At 40.7% G+C, this 23,749-nt stretch overlaps 1 pseudogene; it reads left to right on the top strand.

The window, feature by feature from the left end:
- The first annotated feature begins 2,619 nt into the window (after positions 1-2,619).
- LOC149324179 (tetraspanin-36 pseudogene) lies at positions 2,620-15,427 on the top strand (annotated as a pseudogene).
- Positions 15,428-23,749: the final 8,322 nt, after the last annotated feature.

Below are 23,749 nucleotides of genomic sequence, written 5' to 3'. Positions count from 1 at the left end.
GCTGCTTCCGCCTAGGAAATGCAGTCTTTTTAAAATCAGGATAAATTAACTGGATAAATGCAGCACCTACTAACAAAGCCTCCATCTTTCTGGATTAAATCTCCATTTATTGACCGTACTCCAGCTACTAGTTCAGAGGAATAGCCACTGTCCTAGCTGCATTTCGTGAAAATGAAGGATAAAGCTTAGAATCATGTGTATATTGTATCAGTTAGTTAGTTAGTTAGTAAATCTTTTCTTATTTCATTACTGCTTGTGGGAACAAAAAACAGTCAAAAGGTTTCTCCCTGCCAAGCAATATTGTGAAAGTTTGTTTTATTTTTAACTCTTAAAAAAAATTCCTGGTCAATTTTGCAAAATGAAAAGAAAAGAAAGATAATGATAATTCGGTTTTGTGTTGCTTCATACAGAACATAGCATTTTGCACCAAATGCAATGATTTTAGCTGAAGAAACCCCCTCAAGTGCTGGTATTCTGTTTTCATACAGGGGCAAACATGTCTTAACAATTGACTCCCCCCATTGAGTGTCTCAGTGTGCTGAAAATGAGAAAAAAGAAGACGCAAATGCTCTTTTGATCCAGATACACCTCACTCTGTCTCTTTGGATATCCTGCCATTCTGGTTGCATGACTATTTTTAAAAAGTATAAGGGACACAATTGAGCCCTGAGAGATACTAAAATAAAGTTTATTTGGGCAGAGCAAATATCCCCCCCCCAACCTTCTGGAATCAGATTTTCAAATAAGAGAACCTCTGAACACCATATCGTACAATTCCAGGGAAAAAAGAGATCTTCTAAACCTATTTAGAAACCCAAAGAATCAAGTACACAACACCTATCTTCTCCATGTTTCTCCCAGAGCAACCAAGGCCCAGTCCACAACAATGCCAAAGTTCAACTGGTCCACATAGTTAGGATTGTCCCAAAGTTCCTGTGGTTGACCAGCAACCCCTTAAGATGCAAACCACCTTTAAGAAAACAGCTTCAAAAGTATTTTTTGTTTATTTATTTATTTCATTTTATGTCATCTTTCTCCCAAAAAGGGACCCAAGGTGGCTCACAAGATGAAAGCCCTTTAAAAACAATTTATAAAGCACAAAACAACCTAGTTAAAACAGTATAAAATTAAGATTAAAATCATACAAAAGTTATAAAACATAATCTAAAACACATACTCCTTATAAAAGCCACCCTGTCATGATTTTAAAAAGTCTGCCTGAATAAAAATATTCAGCCCAATAGGGAGGGGGCCATACTAGCCTCCTGCAGAAGGGGGTTCCAGAGAGTAGGAGCAGCCACCAAGAAGTCTCTCTCCCATGTCCTTACTAAGTGAGTCTGGGATGGTGGTGGGCACAAGAGAATGCCTTTTCCTGATGAGCCTATGGCTCTAGTAGGTACAAACACAATAACAAACCAGTCAACCAACCTACGTACAAAATCAACTGTTAGCTTGAATAACTGAGTTTCATCTACCCAACTAAAACCACCCAAAAATGTGGACCTAAAAGTCCCAACTACAGTAGATTCACTGAATCAATTGCTAAGTCAACACTTGTGTAAATCCTAGTTGTCCAGCAAGACGACTTAAGCTACTATCATCTAAAATACAAATTCCCCATAAACATGTAGATAACAGTATCAACATTCATATCACTTCAATGACCCATAGAGCACATCTTAAGTCAAGGTGAGAAAAAAAATAAATCAATGTATCTTTTTTTCTAATTAATTTTTATTGAATTTTTACAATAAAGCACATAAAGTCTGTAGAACAATGACAAAAAACAACAGCAACAATTAACTACAAGGGCCAACAGTATGTATTTGATGAATAGTCATTCTGCAGCAGAATTAGAGAATTAGTTCGCATCAAGAGCTTGTCAAGTTGTAGAGTGTCCATCCAAAGATCCGTCTGTGAAGTAGGAGATTGGATCCAGTCAGAGTGTTGATTAACATAGTCAATAAAAATCATCCAGTCTTCTTCAAATGTGTCAGACCTTTTGTGGCCAATGCAAAACCTTGTCATAGCAGACAGTTTTCCCATCAACTACATACCCCAAATTCTAGTCCATCAGTTCAGAATGGAGAGGTCACCTGACTTTCCACATTTGGCTACTTCTTATCTGGCAGCAGTAATGAGAAAAATGATCAGTTTCCTATGTTTCAAGTTAGAATTACCTTTAACAAATATAGAAAGCAAAAGCAAAATTAGACAGAAATTTGATAGAGAACTGCATCTCTGAATTTTCTCACTTTAGGACATTCAATTCACATATGAATATAAGAGCCTCTAATTTACAACCCCTCCAGCAGATCTGGAGAAAGAGTTTTAACCATTTTAGACAGTGTTACAGGTGTGAGATACCATCTGTGGATCGTTTTCAAAGGATTCTCCATCACAGATGCTGAAGGGGATTTGTATAGGGGTGAAGACCAAATATGAGCCCATGCAGTGTCTGAAATCGTGGTGTTCAATTCTGCTTGCCAAATAAGTGGGTATATTGGCCTTCCCCATAAGTGTGTTCCAGGAGATGTTAGTAGATAACTGCCACCATCCGTTCAGTATGTGATGTGGTGTTCAAACAAAAGTTTAAAAAAAAAAAAAGGGAGTGCAGACATGGGGATTCTCCTGCTGAGGCTAGATGTGATGCAAAGGAAACAATTTGGTGGACTTGAAGCCAAGTAATGTTAGCTTGTTGTAGAGAAATTTTTATGGTGGTGGTGCTGGTCTTTGGTAATCCACCAAAGAACAGGTGTAAGGTGCCCTAGAGTCCATGTCTTTTCAGTAACCTTATTAGTGGGAACTGATAATCTAACTGAGAAAGAGAATGCAAAATAAGGGGGTTAATGGGAGGGGGGTCTGGAGCTAGTATGTGTTTCTGTTTATGCCAAATGAGTAGGGAGCTAGGTAAAAATGGATTAGATAACCCACTAAGTTTCTTTTTTGAAGTTTTGGTGTAAAGGCAAGTGAATTCATTGGACTTCATATTATAAACTTCTAGATTTACCACTGTCTTTGGAAGTGATATGTCTATTGGATTTGGGAAATCTAGGTCTCGTTTTATTGAAAATAAATTGAATAATTAATTTTTGACATTTCTTGAATCTAAATGGGGGAGGAGTCTTTGGCCTGTTACAGACTGCCAAAATAAAGCTGCTTCGGGTCTCTTTGAAGGTATACTGTTTAAATGATGCATGCACCCTAAGAATCCGGAAGCTGCACCAAAGCTGCACTCCAGTGCTTAGGAATGGAGTGTGGCTTTGGCACGACCTCCGGACTCTTAGGACCCATGCATCATTTAAATAGCATGCCTCCAAAGAGACCCGAAGCAGCTTTATTTTGGCAGTCTGTAACAGGCCCTTGGGATTGTTTGAAACAGAAAAAAGAGTTGTGGCATCATGAACATTTTGACTAAAGCAGTCCTGCCAAGGAAAGATTTAAAGCCTTCCATTCGTTAGATTCATGAAGCATCCATGTATCTACTGGGTTATATTTTGGGGGTATGAGCTGCTGGATGTCTTTTGTGATGATTATTCCCAAATAGGAAAAACCTGAGGGATGAAGTTGCAAGCCCATTAGGTCCTGTCAGGATTTTTGCTGTTAGTATGAAGTTAATAACTACCAAAGGACTCAATTGTCCTTTTTAGAGGCAGAAATCATCATTCTGGGTGCGATTAAAAAAAGTCAACACATCATCAGCCTAAAGTTCAAACTTATGGTGTTGGTTGTTGATGCAAAGGTCAGTGGTATCAGCTGTTCCAAGGCCTATAATAATAAGGTGGTGGCTGGTAGGATTCTAAGTCAGATGGACTGGGTTTCAGTTAGTTAGAAGACATATTTGAGCTGCTACACCTATCTGGGAGATAAGACTCTTCCCTCCTTAACATTTTTGCTTAAAGTTTTAGTAGAACTCCATTACCCTGACATGGGAGCCACTAGTCACCACTGGCATATAAACCCAGTTGACTATATGTTCTACAAACATGGGCCAAAAAGCACTCTCTCTTCAATTCTCCAGACCAGTTGCAGAGACATATCAGCAGAGCTTCATCAGCTGATATCAAAATGTGGCAAAGTAGTTAGAGGTCAGGAAGGGTAACTATGGAAGAGCTGCTCATTTTCCATCTTACCCCAAGCCTGTGGGCTGCAGCCACAAAAACCAAATACGTTCTGCACGTTTTGCAAAATTATTTTGTTTGCAGCCCAAATAATATTTTGTACAAGAACATTTAAGAATGACAGTGTCTGGAAGCTTCTGGATGTTTAATTCTTACCTCTCTGCATTTTCGTCCAGTGCAGGAGCTCTAGCTTTCAGTGGTCATGGCTGGCCACTTGCAGTTTTAGATGAAAATTCCCATCTCTTTCATTGACATAGTTGCTCCTTAGTAGGATTCTGATTCCCAATCTATAATTTGTGAGTCTTTGCACACTATTTTGGAACATAGGATAAAGACTAAACTTGGGCTTTCCACTTCCACCAGCACTATCCTAGACAGTTCTCCTTCACATCATTGATTCTAGTGGTAGGAAATGTAGGATCCCAAAACATATGCAGCCTTCAGAACTCTCTTGCTGTTGTTTGTCAATGAATACCTCTGCACAGTTGTCTCTCAATGAAACAATAAGAACTGTTAAAGAAGATTGCTTTCATCCATTTTCCCCCATGGACATCCGTACTAGCATACCAGGAAATCATTTTCCTCTGTAGTAAGCTTTTAAATGCAGAAAATTATGATAAACGGAAGGCATATTTGCTGAGAGTTATTCAAATCCTCCCTGTCTCTGTGCATCTGTTGTTTTTTTAAAATCAATCTTACTGTTTACAAGGGGTGGAATGTAAAATACACAAGTATAATCACAGCATAACGATTATGAATAATGAATCTTTGGAAGTTAGAACTGAGTAAAGATACATTTCCATGCCATGTCTTATTCATCAATTATTTACAACTTCTTGATAATTATGTGCTTGTTTTTTAAGTCTGTCTAGGTAGGTGATTAAGAAACTCAGATATAAAGAGCTTTTTGCTTTGATATTTCAAACAGGGAATATTTAAAAATGAAAAGATTTTCCCTCCTCTTAAATCCAGGCATTTTGTTGTTTGTTTTTACTTTCATGAATCTCATCAGACCTAACCAGTAGTGATCACAGACCTTTAAGACGATAGATATGGAAAAAGGGATAATATTTTTATCTGCATCTTAAAAATCAACAGCATTGAAATGGGGATGGTGTATGAAATATTCGTTTAGACTGCTGTGAATTTTCCCTCTGTCGTTGAGTTTCATGCAGATCACTGAAGATGGAAATACTTTGAGGCCAGTTCTAGAAAAAATGCTGTTGAATCCTGGATATAAGACTAAATTCTCAGATTAAACAGACAACATGGTGTGGTAGTGCTTTATTTTTTTGGTCTCTTTGCATGAATGAATAGATATATTTGGAACCATTGGTGTGCCCAGTAATGTTGCAGGAATGGGGAGCTTGAATGTATAAAAGCATTTGTTTTTTGTGGGGATGGAGATCATGGCCAGAAATATCTTGGTGTCATATGCATAAGTTCTCTTAGATATGCAGTGGTACTTTTTAAGCCATTGTGTAATGCGTTCAATTCATAGGATGGTAATCCTTTCCATATTTTAAGTATCATTCCTCTTATGCATGAAGATATATATATATATATATATATATATATATATATATATATAGGCCAGGTTCAGGTTAGAGTTGCATAAATGGAGATCTGCAAGTGTGGCACACTCTTGGATGGTTCATAATGATTCATCATTGTCTTCAAGGTACCACCGGATTCACTGATATTGTATAAACAGCAATCCCATCCAAAGATACACAAATGGTTGCACAATGTTAGTATGCAGAAGAAGGGTGGTGTAGCACATCCACCTCTTAACTGCATGAGTGGGAATCTACACCATGCAAGCACAATGTAGGAACTCAGATATAGTTGTGTAAACAGTGTTCAGCAAGTATATCAGTCCGGCCAGAGAGAGGAGAAGGAGAGGAGCTGCTTGGCAGCCATTTTGAGACCGTGTGCTCGAGACCGTGTGCTCGTTGCTGAAGGGGAGGAGCTTCTGTGAGTCACATCTGTGAGTCACAAGGGGGCGGAGCTAGCAGACTAGCTTTATATACCAACTTCCAGAGCCTTCCAGAACAGTCCGGCCAGAGAGAGGAGAAGGAGAGGAGCTGCTTGGCAGCCATTTTGAGACCGTGTGCTCGAGACCGTGTGCTCGTTGCTGAAGGGGAGGAGCTTCTGTGAGTCACATCTGTGAGTCACAAGGGGGCGGAGCTAGCAGACTAGCTTTATATACCAACTTCCAGAGCCGCGTGCCCTTTAACTCAAAAACTCTGCTCAAGTGGCATCAGGTTAGAATCAGATATTGAAACAGAACCTTCCCTTTAAGTTTAAGACAGCAGCCAGTACTTACCTTTAAAGAAGTATTCCCAATAGATTGACTGTTATATTTATTACCAAAGACTTTGCAGTATGGACAACGAGGGATCTGCCACAGTTACCTGCAACTCTTGTGGGATGTTTCTCTTCTTGCCTACAGAAGTGGAGAACTTCACATGCACCAAGTGCAAGTTGGTAGCACTCTTGGAGGAGAAAGTGCAGCAGCTGGAGTCCAGAGTAGCTACACTTCAGCATATTAGGGAACAAGAGGATTTCCTGGACTCAATAGAACTAACCATCTTGGATGAGTACCACGCAGAGGAAGATGCTAGGGTGGAAGAGGTCACTTGCCAAACAGAGGAGGCAGACAGCTGGAGGAATGTCACAAAGAGAAGTAAGCCAAGAAGGAATTGTTCGGGGAGCTTGCAGCTAGAGAATCGATTCGAAGCTCTTTCCCTTATCAAGGAGGATGAAGAAGAGCAGCATGGACAGACTTCTGGGACAGAGCAGAGGAGCCTGAGAGTCCCACCCAAGGGAACAGTCGCTGCTAAGCCTCGGAGGAGGCGTGTGGTCGTAGTGGGGGACTCCTTGCTGAGGGGAACAGAAGCAGTGATTTGTAGGCCTGACAAGATGTCTCGAGAGGTGTGCTGTCTTCCAGGTGCAAAGATCCGTGATGTGACAGAGAGGCTGACAAGACTGGTCAAGCCTACTGACCAATACCCCTTCCTTTTGGTCCACGTGGGAACTAATGATACTGCAAGACACAGCATTCAGAACATCAAAAGGGATTACGAGGCGCTTGGTAGGAAGCTGAAAGGAATGGATGTACAGGTTGTCATCTCGTCTCTTCTGCCAGTTGAAGGGCATGGTCCAGGAAGGGAGAGGAAAATAGCAGATGTGAACAACTGGCTTCGCAGATGGTGCCGCCGAGAAGGATTTGGATTCTTCGATCATGGGCTGCGGTTCCATGAGGAGGGGCTTCTTGCAACAGACCGGTTGCATCTCACGCCAGTTGGAAGAAATGTTTTTGCCAACAGTCTCAAGAACTTGATCAGGAGAGCTTTAAACTGAGTTCCGAGGGGAAGGGAGACAATATTAAGGAAGGCGAAAGGGATGGCGATAAAAGTCAAACTGACATAGAGGAAACAAGGCAAACAGTGCAAGGACCCAGCAGTGGGAGGCAAAAAAACTTGCACAGGCAGCAAGTAAAAGGGAACCATGGTCTGCGATGTCTCTACACTAATGCACAGAGCATGGGAAATAAGCAAGATGAACTCGAACTCCTAGTACAACAAAGCAAATATGATATAATAGGCATCACTGAAACCTGGTGGGATGAGTCTCATGATTGGAATGTGGAAATAGAGGGGTATAACCTTATTAAGAGAAATAGGCCAAACAGGAAAGGAGGAGGAATAGCACTATATGTCAGAGATATTTACACCAGTGAAGAGATCCTGGACATCAATCATGGAAGCCAGGTGGAGAGCATCTGGATAAGAATCAAAGGGGAGGGAAACAACAAGGGTGTTACGGTGGGAGTCTACTACAGACCCCCAAGTCAGACTGAGGAATTGGATGATGTCTTTCTAGAACAGATGACCACACAGTCAGAAAAGAGAGATGTAGTAGTGATGGGCGACTTCAACTATCCTGATATTTGCTGGAAGTCAAACTCAGCAAAATCCTCAAGGTCTAGCAAATTCCTCACTTGCCTGGAAGACAATTTCATGGTCCAAAAGGTGGAAGAGGCAACAAGGGGGTCAGCTATTTTAGATCTGATCCTAACCAACAAGGATGACTTGGTTAATGGGGTGCAAGTGGTGGGATCCTTAGGTGGAAGCGACCATGTTCTCCTGGAGTTTGTTATACAATGGAGAGGAGAAGCCAGGCAGAGTCAGACACGCATCCTAGACTTTAGGAGAGCGGATTTCAGTAAACTTAGAGAAGTACTGAGGGCGATTCCATGGTCAGAAATATTAAAAGATAAAGGAGTTCAGGACGGATGGGACTTTCTCAAAAGGGAGATACTGAAGGCACAATTTCAAACAGTTCCAGTGAGAAAGAAAAACGGGAGGTGTCTCAAGAAACCAGGATGGATGACTAAGGAACTTTCAACCGAGCTAAGTTTGAAACGGAACATGTATAAGAAATGGAAAAAGGGGGAAATCACGAAAAAGGAATTCAAAGAAATAGCAGGCATGTGTAGGGGTAAAGTCAGAAAAGCTAAAGCGCAGAATGAACTCAGGCTTGCTAGAGAGGTTAAGAACAATAAAAAGGGCTTTTTTGGATATGTCCGCAGCAAGAGGAAGAAGAAGGAAACGGTAGGGCCACTGCGTGGAGAAGATGGAGATAGAGAAAAGGCAGAATTACTCAACACCTTCTTTGCCTCAGTCTTCTCAGAAAAGGCAAAGGGTGCTCAACCTGAGGATAATGGAGCAGAGGACAGAATAGGGGAATTTCAGCACAGAATAAGTAAAGAGATAGTAGAGGAACACCTTGTTAATCTAAATGAATTTAAGTCTCCGGGACCAGATGAACTCCATCCAAGGGTATTAAAAGAACTGGCAAAAGTAATATTGGAGCCATTGGCAATCATATTTGAAAACTCCTGGAGAACAGGAGAGATCCCAGCAGACTGGAGGAGGGCAAACGTTGTCCCCATCTTCAAAAAGGGGAAAAAAGAGGATCCCAACAATTATCGTCCAGTTAGTCTGACATCAATAAAAGGAAAGATTCTGGAGCAGATCATTAAACAGAGAGTCTGTGACCATCTAGAAGGCAATGCCATAATCACAAAAAGTCAACATGGGTTTCAGAGAAACAAGTCATGCCAGACAAATCTAATCTCTTTCTTTGACAAAATTACCAGCTTGGTAGATGAAGGGAATGCTGTGGATATAGTATATCTTGATTTCAGTAAGGCCTTTGACAAGGTTTCCCATGACATTCTTGCAAACAAGCTTGTAAAATGTGGGCTAGACAAAGGAACTGTTAAATGGATCTGTAATTGGTTGACCGGCCGAACCCAAAGGGTGCTCAACAATGGCTCATTTTCATCCTGGAGAGAAGTGACCAGTGGGGTCCCACAGGGCTCTGTCCTGGGCCCAGTGCTATTCAACATCTTTATCAATGACCTGGATGACAGAATTGGGAGCATACTTATCAAATTTGCAGATGACACCAAATTAGGGGGAATAGCTAATACCCCAGAGGACAGGATCAAGATTCAAAATGACCTGAACAGACTAGAAAGCTGGGCCAAAGCTAACAAAATGAAATTCAACACAGAGAAATGTAAGGTATTGCACTTAGGGCGGAAAAATAAAATGCACAGATATAGGATGGGTGACACCTGGCTGAATGAAACTACGTGTGAAAGGGATCTAGGAGTCCAAGTAGACCACAAGTTGAACATGAGTGAACAGTGTGATGCGGCAGCTAAAAAGGCCAATGCTATTTTAGGCTGCATCAATAGAAGTATAGTGTCTAGATCAAGAGAAGTAATAGTGCCACTGTATTCTGCTTTGGTCAGGCCCCACCTAGAATATTGTGTCCAGTTCTGGGCGCCACAATTCAAAAAGGACATTGAGAAACTGGAGCGTGTCCAAAGGAGGGCGACAAAAATGGTGAAGGGTCTGGAAACCATGCCCTATGAGGAACGACTTAGGGAGCTGGGGATGTTTAGCCTGGAGAAAAGAAGGTTAAGAGGTGATATGATAGCTCTGTTTAAATATTTGAAAGGATGTCATATTGAGGAGGGAGCAAGCTTGTTTTCTGCTGCTCCAGAGAACAGGACCCGGAACAATGGATGCAAGCTACAGGAAAAGAGATTCCACCTGAACATTAGGAGGAACTTCCTGACAGTAAGGGCTGTTCGGCAGTGGAATGCACTTCCTCGGAAGGTGATAGAGTCTCCTTCCTTGGAGGTCTTTAAACAGAGGCTGGATGGCCATCTGTCAGGGATGCCTTGATCTGGATTTCCTGCATGGCAGGGGGTTGGACTGGATGGCCCTAGTGGTCTCTTCCAACTCTACGATTCTATGATTCTATGATTCTATGATTCTATGATTCTATAACTGTTATATGCACCAAAATCCTATTTTTTATCTTGACTAGATTAGAGTGATGGAATCATTTCGGTTTACTCACATGCTGAGCCACAATTCAACAACTGATTCCACTACACTCCAAGGCAGCACATTCCACTGTCATAAGGAAGTTTCTCCAATGTTTAGGTGGAATCTCTTTTCCTGTAATTTCTATCCATTGCTTCATGTCCTGTTCTCTGGAGCTGCAGAAAACAAACTTGTTCCATCTTTTATATGATATCCCTTCAAATATTTAAACATACCTCTTGACCTTTCACTATTTTGGTTCCTCCCACCACTCTGGACATGCTCCACTCTGAACATGCTCCAGGATGTCAACATCCTTTTTTAATTATTGTGCACAGTAATGTTCCAATGAAGGTGTGACCAAAGCAGAATAGAGTGGTATTATTACTTCCCTTGATCTAGACACTCTACTTCTATTGATGCAGTCTAGAATCACAGTGAGCAAATTCCTCAGTTGCCTAGAAGACAATTTCATTATCCAAAAGGTGGAGGAGGCAACAAGGGGTTCAGCTAATTTAGATCTGATCCTAACCAACAGGGATGACCTAGTTAATAGGGTGGAAGTGGTGGGCTCCTTAGGTGGGAATAGTCATGTTCACCTGGAGTTTGCTATACAGTGGAAAGGAGAAACCAGGCATAATCAGAGAGGCATTCTAAACTTAGGAGATTAGATTTCAGTCAATTTATGGAAATAATTTGGGTGATCTTATGCTCAGGATGGAATATTTAAAAAGAAGGGAGTTCAGGGTGGATGGGAGTTTCTCAAAAGGGAGATACTAAAGGCACAATCTTAAAGTGTTCCAAAAAAGAAGGGAAAATGGAAAGTGTCTCAAGAAACTGGGATGGGTGACTAAAGAATTTTGAAGTGAGCTAAGTTTTAAATGGACATGTATAAGAAATGGAAAGCAGGGGAATCAGAAAAGAAGAATTCAAAGAAATAGCTAGCACATGTAGGTGTAAAGTCAGAAAAGCTAAAGCACAGAATGAGGTCAAGCTTGGTAGAGAGGTTAAGAACAATAAAAATGGCTTTTGGGGGGGTATGTTTGCAGCAAAAGGAAGATGGAAATGGTAGGGCCACTACATGGAGAAGATGGCGAAATGTTAACAGGGGACAGAGAAAAGGCAGAATTACTCAACAACTTCTTTGCCTCAGTCTTCTTACAAAAGGAAAAGGGTGCTCAACCTGAGGAAAATGAAGCAGAGGATACCATAGGGGAAATGCAGCAGAGAATAATTAAAGAGATAGTACAGGAATACCTGGTTAATCTAAATAAATTTAAGTCTCCGGGACTAGAAGAACTACATCCAAGGGGATTAAAAGAACTGGCAAATGTAATCTCAGAGTCATTGGCAATAATCTTTGAGAACTTCTGGAGAACAGTTGAAGTTCCAGCAGACTGGAGGAGGGTAAACGTCCCCATCTTCAAAAAGGGAAAAATAGAGGATCCCAACAATTATCATTCAGTTAGTCTGACATTAATACCAGCTAAGGTTCTAGAGCAGACCATAAAACAGAGAGTCTGAGAAGATTTAGAAGGGAATGCCATAATCACAAAAACTCAACATGGGTTTCTGAAAATCAAGTCATGTCAGACAAATCTGATCTCTCTTTCTTTGATAAAATTACCAGCTTGGTAGATGAAGTGAAGACTGTGGATATTGCATATCTTGATTCCAGTAAGGCCTTTGAAAGGTCTCCCATGACATTCTTGCAAACAAGCAAGTAAAATGTGGGTTAGACACTGCAACTGTTAAATGGATTTGTAATTGGTTCACTGGCTGAATCCAAAGAGTGCTCAGCAATGGCTCATCCTGGAAAGAAATGACCAGGGTTCTGTCCTGGGCTCAGTGCTATTCAACATCTTTATCAGTGACTTAGATAAAAGGATAGAGGGTATGCTTATTAAATTTTCAGATGGCAAATTAAGAGGAATAGCTAATACCCGCGAGGACAGGATCAAAATTCATAATGATGTTAATAGATTAGAAAGCTGAGCCAAAGCTAACAAAATGAATTTCAACACAGAGAAATGTAAGGTATTGCAATTAGGGTGGAAAAATGAAATGCATAGATATAGGATGGGGGGACACATAGCTTATCAAGACAATGAGTGAAAGGGATCTAGGAATCCAAGTAGACCACAAGTTGAACATGACTCAACAGTGTGATATGGCAGCTATAAAGGCCAATGTGATTCTAGGCTGTATCAATAGAAGCATAGTGTTTAGATCAAGGGACGTACAGTTGTCCCTTCCAATTTGCGAGAGATCCATTCCAGATTCCCTCTCCCGTGAATCACAAAATTGTCAATATTGGAGGCTCATTGATTATAGTAAGGGTACACTCCTGCATGCGGCACTGCACGCACACCTCACACATGTGCCATTATGTCCCTCCCAGCTTGCTGTCCATGAAAGACCGAGGGACTCAAACTGCAAGACCGCGAATCAAGAGGGACAGCTGTAATAGTGTCATTCTATTCTGCTTTGGTCAGGCCTCACCTAGAATATTGTGTTTAGTTCTGGGCACCACAATTCAAAAAGGATGTTGAAAAGCTGGAACGTGTCCAGAGGGGGGCAACCAAAATGGCGAAGAGTCTGGAAACCATGCCTTATGAGGAGAGGCTTAGGGAGCTAGGTATGTTTAGCCTGGAGAAGAGAAGAGTAAGAAGTGATATGATAGCCTTGTATAAATATTTGAATATTGAGGCTGGAGCAAGCTTGTTTTCTGCTTCTCCAGAGAATAGGACCCTGAACAATGGATGCAAGCTACAGGAAAAGAGATTCCACCTCAACTTTAGGAGGAACATCCTGACAGTAATGGCTGTTTGACAGTGGAACAAACTCCCTCGGAGTGTAGTGGAGCCTCCTTCCTTAGAGGTCTTTAAACAGAAGCTTGATTACCATCTGTTGGGGGTGATTTGATTGTGAGTTCCTGCATGGCAGGGGTTGCACTGGATGGCCCTTGTGGTCTCTTCCAACTCTGATTCTATGATTTTGTTATTCTATGGCTCTCATATGTGTGGAAATCTGGAAATCAATGTTCTTGCTTGCATAGAGATTATCCATCTGTACTGAAACTTCTTGGCTTCACATTCTTCACTTTCCATGCAAATGAAACAACAATGGGTGGGAAAGAGCTAACATGGGACCTTACCGCACAGGCTCCCCAGAACGGAATGAGAACAGAATGGAAGGGGCCAGGAAGGGAATGGAACAAGTGAGGGACTTCTGTGTGCAGTAAAATGTGTCTTCTACTCGTTCCCCACTCATTCCTGGCCCCTTCTGTTCCATTCTCATTCCGTTCCAGGGAGACCCTGTGTGGTAAGGTCCATGGTTTCCTCCCAACTTGTGTGTTGACTCAACATAGGAAGGAATGCCTGAAAAGGGGGCTATTGCTTAAGATTATATTGTAAGAAGCCATCAGTGAAACTGCACAAAGTATTTAGCCACAAAATCACCAGTATACTGTGTCATGGAACTAAAATAAAATGATTGCCGTCCCAAGCTTTCTAGCTGATAAATAATAATGAAATGTGCATATTAAGCTTATGTTTAATGGGCAGCATGGCTCTTTGGCTTACCCATCTGAGCGTATCTTATTAAACATAATATCATAAACCCTTTTCCCCCTTTAGTAATTACTGTAGGTGATGCCAGTAGCAAACAAGTAGGATATGGCTGAATGTTCAGCTATGCTTTCCAGAATGTAGTAACAAGAGAGCAGCATAAAGAACACCCACTGACTGGTAGGAATGTGAAAATCAGTCTTGATTTTCTTGTATTTCCCTGAGTCCAGCCCCGAGTCTATTTTTCTCTTGTCGTTGTCTCTTATCCTGTTGTGAGTACTTCTTTTGTGAAATCCATTCACTTTTTATACATGTTTTTCCTAATGATTATAATTTGCTGTGTTCCTTTTAGCACAAAGACTTTGGTATGAATTTTTTGCTATTGATTTTGTGTATGTGTGTTCGTGTGTTCATTTTCCAGGTGCATGCAGTTTGTTTATATATTCATATTGCTTCCCTGCAATTACTTACACTTGATCCAAAAATGATTCTGCTGCTTGTGGTTTATTCCTGATGATAGGGAAAGTAAAGTGTATGTGCCTGCTTTCCTTAGTCCCACAGACCACAAATTGGACAAATTTGTTTTTAAATGGTTTATACAAATTTATTTCCTTACTGACTGCTGAGGAAACAGTATGCTGCCATCTATGTTCTCAAGGCCTACAACACTTATGATGACTTTCTTCAAGACGAATATTCTCTCTTGTCAACAGTCATAATTTCTATTGGTTTCGTGATACTGATACTTGCGTTGGCTTGCTGCTGTGCCTACATCCGTGAGTCCAAGGTTCAACTGGGAAAGCTCATGGTCATTATCCTGATGATCTTCGTTGCAGAAGTGGCAGCCTTTGTTCTTGGATGTATTTATAGAGGAAAGATAAAAACAGATGTGCATGAACCAATGGTACACAAATTCGTGGTCTATGATGGGGAAAGTGGAGAGTCTTCGGCCATAGATAAATTACAAAGGGAGCTTCAGTGCTGTGGCATTCTCAACTACACAGACTGGATCGGTAGCCAGTGGTACAATTCTTCTGGCAAGAACAACAGTGTACCCTTGAGTTGCTGCAAGATAGATGTTAGCAAGAACTGCACTGGACGGGTGAATGAGACAAAATTTCTCAATACTCAGGGTTGTGAAGACAAAGTGAAATCTGTTCTACAGCGTGCCCTTATCTATACTATGGTTATCATCCTCAGCTTTGCCATTGTGAAGGAAGAAGCTGAAGACCCACCTCTTCCAACAGGCTTTCCCCCATGCGTTGTGACATCTGTTCTCTCCCCATCACATTGCACTTTCATGCTAGTTTGTTGTTGGTTTTAATGTCTGTAATTTTAATCTGTTTTTAACATGGTGTATTTTTAATGATATTTTATGATGTTGATACTGTTGTAAATTGTACTATGTTTTGTACGCTTGTTGTAACCCGTTTTGATCTCTTTTTGGAAAAGTGGGCTATAAATAAACAGTATTATTATTATTATTATTACTGATTGGAGAGACTATGCACCCAATCATTTCAAAGTTTAGTGTGATACTGCACCCTCTGGAAGCTACAAATATTCTTATACAGGTATGCCTCTATTAACGAAGTCTCTGACAAAGAAGTCTTTTGACAACCAGCCAGCTCTGTTTTTCCTCCTAGCCCTTTGCAGATAGAACCTTTTTAAAAGTATCATCAACATTGGGAAGATGGTGAAAGAGGGCTGGGAAAAGAGAATAATCATGGTGTTGCATTGTAGCAGTATATCTCCAGTAAAGTTTGAGTTGTGGAAAAATGGCCTTCTGCTCTAGTCAATCCTATTATAGTTTTGTGCCTGCCTACAACAGGGAAGGCAAACATCAGTAGCCTCCAAAATCACTTATGGAACATGCATGAACAGCAAAACAGAGAGAGAGAGGGGGGGGGGGGAAGCTGATACATTTGCCTCCCCAGCTACTCCTAGCAAGTTTTTTTTTTAAAAAGATAGTTCTATATGTGTGGCCACCAAAATGGAAATCATAAGAAAAGTGGAGGCTAGTGAAGGAAAAGTCATCCCTGGATGCATTTTGAGAGAAGCTTTCAAGATGTCTCTGGAAGTTTCAAAAATATTTTTGTTCAGTTATGCAAGGATTACCTGACCTGGTTGTTTCATTTCATATATGCATACTGCTGGTTTTGGATTTGGTTTTGAAGTTTATTGAGACATGTTGAACTGCTCAACTTTCTTGATGTGCAGGAGCCTGTCTCTATTAATTTCATGTTATTTTTACCACTGCTTCCAAATTTTACATTAAAGAAATAATGCTCAGGAACATTTCTTTAACTGAGGTATAGATGTATTATTAGTATTAGTATTTTAAATTTATCAATTTATTCATTATGAACATTGTACTTTCTTCACTGTTATCTGCACTGTGGTACATTTTTTCTTGTCTCCAAATTTCCTGGTAATTTCCTGCTTCTGAAAGAGGACCAGAGAGTAAGCACAGTAGCAGCATTGTCACTACACTGTAGTCAGAACTTAATAGGCAAGATGGAATGGTCACAGGTATGCCATAATAGGAAAGAGTAAAACTTGGAGCTGTTAAGGGGCCACAGATTAATCATCTGGTTTGTAAAATGTGCTTACACACATGAAGAGAAATAAATAAACACTCCCAAGCTCAATTCAGATTTGGATCAGAAGCATCTTTGAATACAATTTGGGAGGGATGCCCCCTATCCTGCAGTTGTTGTTGTTGTATGCCTTCAAGTCATTTACTGTGGTGACCCTATGGCAAACCTATCACAGGGTTTTCTGGGAGTGAGAGTATGTGACTCACCCAAGGTCACCTAATGGGTTTCCATGCCTAAGCAGGTGATCAAACCCAGATCTCCAGAGCTGTAGTCCAGTGCTCAAATTACTACATCACAGGACTCTCTCCCAATGCTACTGCACTCCCGAAGATCTAAATTGATTAATAATACTGATTGCATTGTAACACATTGACTTAAATCTTATTATTAATATTATCATTAAGAAGAATCTTGTTGAATCATTGAGATTTGACTACCAATTAAGTCATCATTTAACAATTGATTAAATGGGTCTATTCAAGTTGGGAGAAGAGATGCAGCATGATTTAGTGGTTTGAGCACTGAACCAAGACTTTGGAGATCAGGACTGAAATCCCTTCTGAGCCATAGAAACCCGCTGGGAGACCCTGGGTGTTTCACACATTCTCAGCCTCAGAGGAAGGCAAAGGTAACCACCCTCTAAACAAATGTTGCCAAGACAACCCCTAGATTCACCTTAGGGTCACAATAAGTCAGAAATGATTTGAAGGCACATGGTGCCAACAACTCTAATTTGAAGAAACTAATGATTCTAGCTATTGTTTTAAATTTATTTATGGTGTGCCCAAATTCCTGCCACCAATGGGAAGTTACAAATTGCAATTAGGATTTCAGTGAAGGACAAAGAATTAGGAGTAGACAAATTAGTGGGTTTCTGGCTTTCTCATTTTCATATAAGTTCATTTGTAAATCCATTATATCCCATTTTGGCATTAATCTATAAGATTTTTAAAAAAGTAAATCTGAGTGAAAATTTGGATATATATATATATATATATATATATATATATGCATGCATGCATGCATGCTAGCATGGTGTAATGATTTGAACCTTTTCTAAGACTCTGGAGAACAGAGTCAAATCCCAGCTCAGCCATAGAAACCCACTGGGTAACCATAAGATACTCTCTCAGCCTCAGAGACTGGCAAAACCCACTCTGAAAAAATCTTGCCAATAAAACCCAATGATAGGTTTGCCTTGCAGCCACCGTAAATTGGAAATGGCTTAAAGGCACACAGCAACAATAAACAACAACATCAACACACATTTGTGTTTGTGTGTTTTTTCAAAATATGCTTTCTTTAAATGGAAGCTGGAATTATTTTTAGTCCAAAGTATACTGAAACTTTAAGGAAGCATGAAAGCCAATACAAGAGGTGATATGATAACCCTGTTTAAATATTTGAAGGGATGTCATATTGAGAAGAGAGCATTCTTGTTTTCTGCTGCTCCGGAGAATAGGATCCAGAACAATGGATCCAAGCTATAGGAAAAGAGATTTCACCTCAACATTAGGAGGAACTTCCTGACAGGAAAGGCTGTTTGACATTGAAACACACTCCTTCAGAGAGTGGTGGAGTTTCCTTCCTTGGTGGTCTTTAAACAGTGACCAAATGGCCATCTGTCAGGGGTGCTTTGATTGTGAGTTCCTGCATGACAGGGGGTTGGATTGGATGACTCTTGTGGTCTCATTCAACTCTATGATTCTATGATTCTAATCTATAATTTGGAACAGCTAGAATCTTTCGTATCAAAATTTGCAAGGACAAAGTTGTTCATGGAGCCAACTGCCTAGAGAGGTAGTGGAGTCGCCTTTTCTAGATATCTTCAAAGAGAGACTGGACACTTACCTGCTGGGAATATTGTAGATGGGGAGCCTTGATTGAGCAGGGATTTGGCACTTTCCAAGTTTATGATTCTATTATTCTAGGTATATATGCAATAAATACAATTAAATGTACAGTCTGCATATGTACAAGATCTAGGGCTAGTGAGAGTCATTTTGCTGTGTGAAGCAAAGAACAAGATGGTGCCTCTTTGCATTTGATCCAAAGAAATCGACTGGACTAGCAGCTGAAGTAATAATCAATGAAATGGAAGGGAATGCCATCATGTACTTTGGTGATGGATTAATATTTTGTGATGGGACAGCATTGTCCACACATCTGAAAACAATTTGCTATCTTCAAGAGTACAGAACTCACTTTTCCAATATCCTGTTGCTACAAGCCATCATCTGCTATTTGAGGCCATAGAATCATACAATCATAGAGTTGGAAGAGACCACAAGAACCATCCAATCTAACTACCTGATATGCAGGAATACATAGTCAAAGCACTCCCATCCCAACAGAATGCCATCCAGGCTCTGTTTAAACAGCTCAAACGAAGGAGCCACATATTCCACTATTGTCAGGAAGCTGTTCCTAATGTTTAGGTGGAATCTATTTTCTTGTAGTTTAAACCCATTGTTCTATGTCCTAGTCTCTGAAGCAGCAGAAAACAACCTTGCTCCATCTTCAGTATGGTATCCTTTCAAATGTTTAAACATGGTATCATGTCACCTCTTAACCTTCTATTCCTCACGCTAAAAATACCTAGCTCCCGAAGCTGTTCCTAACAAAGCATGGTTTCCAGGCCTTTCATCATTTTGGTCACCCTCCTCTGGACACACTTCAGCTTGTCAACATCCTTTTTGAATCAAGGTGCCCTCTGGAGATGACTATATCACTCTGCCTAATAGTAAAAGCAGCCCTGTTGAACCCCAATTTTATAGGTGAATCCGCACTGCAGAATGACACTACTTTAACTGTCATGACTCTGTCCTACAGAATCCTGGGATTTGTCATCTGGTCTATCGTGGAGTACTGGTGACTCTCCAAACTACAAATCCCAGGATTTGATAGAAGAGTCATGACAGTTAAAGTGATGTCACACTTATTTCATTCATCCATCTCAATGTCTCAAAGAGAATTAATATCAAATTATGGTCACCATTGATTTCTGGCAATGACAGATTCTTTTATGCAAGTATAATGATAAGTCATAAGCATATTGTTGTATTTGCCTAAGATATAGCCTTTCCTCCTCTAAAATATTGATTTTTAATGGCTCAAACAGGAAGTGCTCAATGCTCAATGCGTTCTTTAATGGAATGAAATGCTTCCACATACAGGAAATGAAAGAGACAAATTGTAGGCAGACCAATTCTTTCATTAGCTTAGTATGATGTAGATCAAAGCTTTGAGTAACTGTAGCAAGCATTCTTTACAGAATTGTCTATAGCATGGTAACATACTGGGGCAATTTTTTTGCATGTTAGGCCCTGACTGTGAATAGTGTTCCATTTATACAACATGGAGCATTCAATCTCCTCTCTCCCTTTAGTAGCTTCCACAGATCCCCATCCCCAAAAGCTGTTCTTCAAGTCTCCAAAGAATTGCACAGAATTTGGTGCAGGTTGTTGCAGTTAGAGAAGGGATCAATGGAATTCATTTGAAATTCCCACCTCACGAAAGTGCCTTCTTGGTTACCTTTTGGCCCCATTCAACATATGAAAAAGTCCAGCTGAGCTAGTTACAGACTTTTTAAGATTTCACTCAGTAAAGTCATGTTGCTTTTTTGTTATATGAAGAAAGATCTTGGGGTGGAAATCAGAACACACACACACTTCCTTTTTTTTGTAACACAGCTAATTACCATGTGAGACCCAATTTTTGATACATTGACTTAACCAGAATTATTATCTTGGAGTATGTGAGTCTTCTCTTTTCTTCCCAGACTGCAAGTCTATTCCTGGCTGAACAGAAAGTTTTCATTATTCTTATAAAGGTGTGACCAGGGATGCATCTACACTGTAGAAATACTGATGTTTGGCACTAATTTAAGTGTTGTAGCTCCATCCTATGGAATCCCGTGATTTGAAGTTTTACAAGGTCTTTAGGGTGCTGGTACCTCCCAAAATACAAATTCCGAGATTCTGTAAGATAGAGTCATGGCAGTTAAAGTGGTGTCAAAGTGCATTATTTCTATAGCATTCATTCACCTCTCTTTACCCTTGGATGGGTAAAGAATGACTCTTTTCTGTATTGACGGGATTGTGCTGTTCTCTACAGACAACAACAGTTATTTTCTTGCCAATTTCAGAAGTATAGTTTGTTTGAACAAGGAAAACAAGTATAGCTATAGTAATGTAGATTCATGTGCTTCCCACACCATTAATTATGCCTTTGAAAGTACATTGGCCGGTGTGTGTTTACCTTTTTTATATATATTTAGGAAACATGCATTTATGGATACAGATGTCTCTGCTTGGGAGTGAAAAGCTGGGCTTGGAAATCTAAAAATAAGTGACTGTACAGAAAATGCCTGGATTTTAAGATCATATATTATGATTCTGAATCCTCAGGCTACTATCGCATAATCATGTTGACATAACAGAGAGAAATATAATAAATTTGAAGTTCTGTCCTTAACTGATGAGCACCTAAATAAGTCCTCCCTTAGTGTGAGAGCTTCTGAAAAGTAATGAAGCTGTGAGTTCTATCTTGTAGCTGAGACCTGTCCACTTGCCCTGTTGCTTCAATTAGTCCCATGTTTGCTTTGGGAGGATAGGAACTTATGCTTGTTGGTTTTTTTGATTGCTCAGCTGTAACCATCTGAATCATCTCTAATTTGTGGATGACTTTGCTTACTCTGCCCAAATTTCATGATTTTTATTTGAGTGGTCATTTTTGCAATATAGGGTGGGAGAAAGTGTCTTTTAATCTAGCTAGGCATAAGTTTTCTATTCCATTAAACATATCTTGCCCTATTACACTTCCTGTTCTGCAGCCATATCCTTCATGTCTGCTGTTGCCAGAGTGCGTTTTATTACATATTTGGTTTAGTATCATCAGAAAGGCATGTGCAGTATTGCATTATTTGCTCCTTCATACTTCAGTTGAGTAATATTTAAAAGAATTCCAAATGTGGCTCTTTCTCACATCAGCATTGCCCCCAGATTAAGAAGTGACACTGTTGTTGGAAAAAACTGTAACATAAACAAAACCATCTTTTCCTGATGACTTCCAACACTATCTGAGTGGTTTAGAAAGGTGTTGCAAGCAAGGATTCCTGCATTGTTGGGAACATATTAGAATGGACCACTTGTTGGCACTCTATTCAAGAATGTCCACAACAACCTATGATAGCTTTCTTCCCCTGTACACCTGTGTGAATCTATAGCTTTCAAGACCCTCAATGAGTGGGTAGTATTAGACAAGCTTAAAACAGTTCAGGATGCTCAAATAGTGGCAGTCCGAGTTATCTGTTAAAAAGATCTACATCCTAGGTTATAAATATGTGTTCTTTACCTCACCATAGCATTATAAAATTATGACCTGCATTTTTAAATGGGCAGAGGGCTGACATTGATCATGATCTGAATCCTGTTGGTGCCTTAAGGAACCTGGGGAGGGGAGTGCACTGAAAATGGCTGGTCCAGGTAGGGGCTGATGGCACTTCCAAATGGAAATGCAGGGGGTCTTGCCTGGTTGGGCTCTGAGGCAGGTGAGCCCTGGGGGCTTCACTTCGGATCTGTGGTGGAGGGCACAGTTTTGGTTGGTTTCATTGGGCAGCAGCCAGGCAGGTCATTGCCCAGATCCTATCCCATGTAACTGCAGCTGTAATCAAAAAGTTTTTACACTCGATTTTGTGCAGCGGGTCTATATTGGGTGGAGCGCTCATGCCCCTTGAACACACAACTCCAATACCAACCTGCCAAGAATGTTTGATCAGTCAGGGATGCTTTGCCAGTGTTGTCCAGGATACTGTCACTCATAAAGCTACATGGATTAGGGTCTTGTCACTGGCAATACTCATTGGTGGCTGATGACTCTAAATTTGATGGGGTGACTTAAGTTTTAGTCTGAAGGAATTGTCCAAGATTCTGAACCTCTCCACTCACAGGCCCTCACTATGAAACCTCCCTTTGATAGAGCTTGGGTTGTCTCCTATTCTGTTGTTATTTGGGATCAAGTTTGTTGTTGCGTGCCTTCAATTCATTTCCAACGTGTGGAAATCCTAAGGCAAACCTGTTACAGAGTTTTCTTGGAAAGATTTGTTCAGAGGCGGTTTCCCTTTGTCTTCTCCTGAGTCTGAGAGAGCCTGTTATTTCTCTTGATCTATGACCCTGTACACACTGGCCATTAAGGCCAGTATGGGGGTAGAGTCAGGGCATAGCGTCCTCACGATGCATGTCTGAGTCCACCCCCAGGGCACCCTGATATTGCGCACTGCTCCACACGGCATGTGGTGTTATGGAGCACCTCTGGCACTGTGTTCATATGATGCAGTGCCAAAGGAGCACCATATAGCCATGACGTGGCTATGGCACCCTTTCAAGGGCGCAAAAAGGAGCCGCTTTTTGCTGCTCCTTTTTATGCCCTCAAAAGGCTGGATCGGGGCTGCAGCATGAGTTTGCTGCAGCCCCAATCTGGCTAAGAAAGGGGGGGTGTCCTGCCACCCGCTAGGGGCTATCTGAACAGCCCCTATATCTGTATCTATAGCTATGTATATCTTCTTGAATATATACAGTCTTGGCACAGTAGGGTTGCCACAAATTGGAAAATGATTTGAAGGCACACAACCCTTAGGGGCTGTCTGCACAGCCACTATATCTGTATCTATAGCTATGTATATCTTCTTGAATATATACAGTCTTAGCCCTTCAGTCCCTTTGATACTAAACTGTGAGCTGGAGTGTTCTTTGTTCACAATCTACAGCACACAGACACTCATTGAGCCATTGTGTATTTTTAAAAATAATCTCAGACTAGAGTTCTGTTGGTGACATAGGTAGGTGTAAGTTGTGCTTTGTAAATGAAGTGCCTTTTTCAACAATACAGAACAGACATATCCAGCTGATGATGGGAAGAACACAGCTCTGTATGCAGGCCCATTGAAGAAGTACAACAATGCACCTGGAGTAGTATGTCTGTGGGCATTGCACAGTGTGAACTGCCGCTGTGCATAACACACTGTGCAACAGCTATGTCCAGTCAAT

Source organism: Sceloporus occidentalis, unplaced genomic scaffold, assembly GCF_023333645.1.
Source record: "Sceloporus occidentalis isolate IW3139 unplaced genomic scaffold, rSceOcc1.0.p SCAF_1, whole genome shotgun sequence".
NCBI lineage: Eukaryota > Metazoa > Chordata > Lepidosauria > Squamata > Phrynosomatidae > Sceloporus > Sceloporus occidentalis.
Note: the sequence above shows the minus strand (reverse complement) of the source record. Positions and strands in the feature narration are given on the sequence as shown.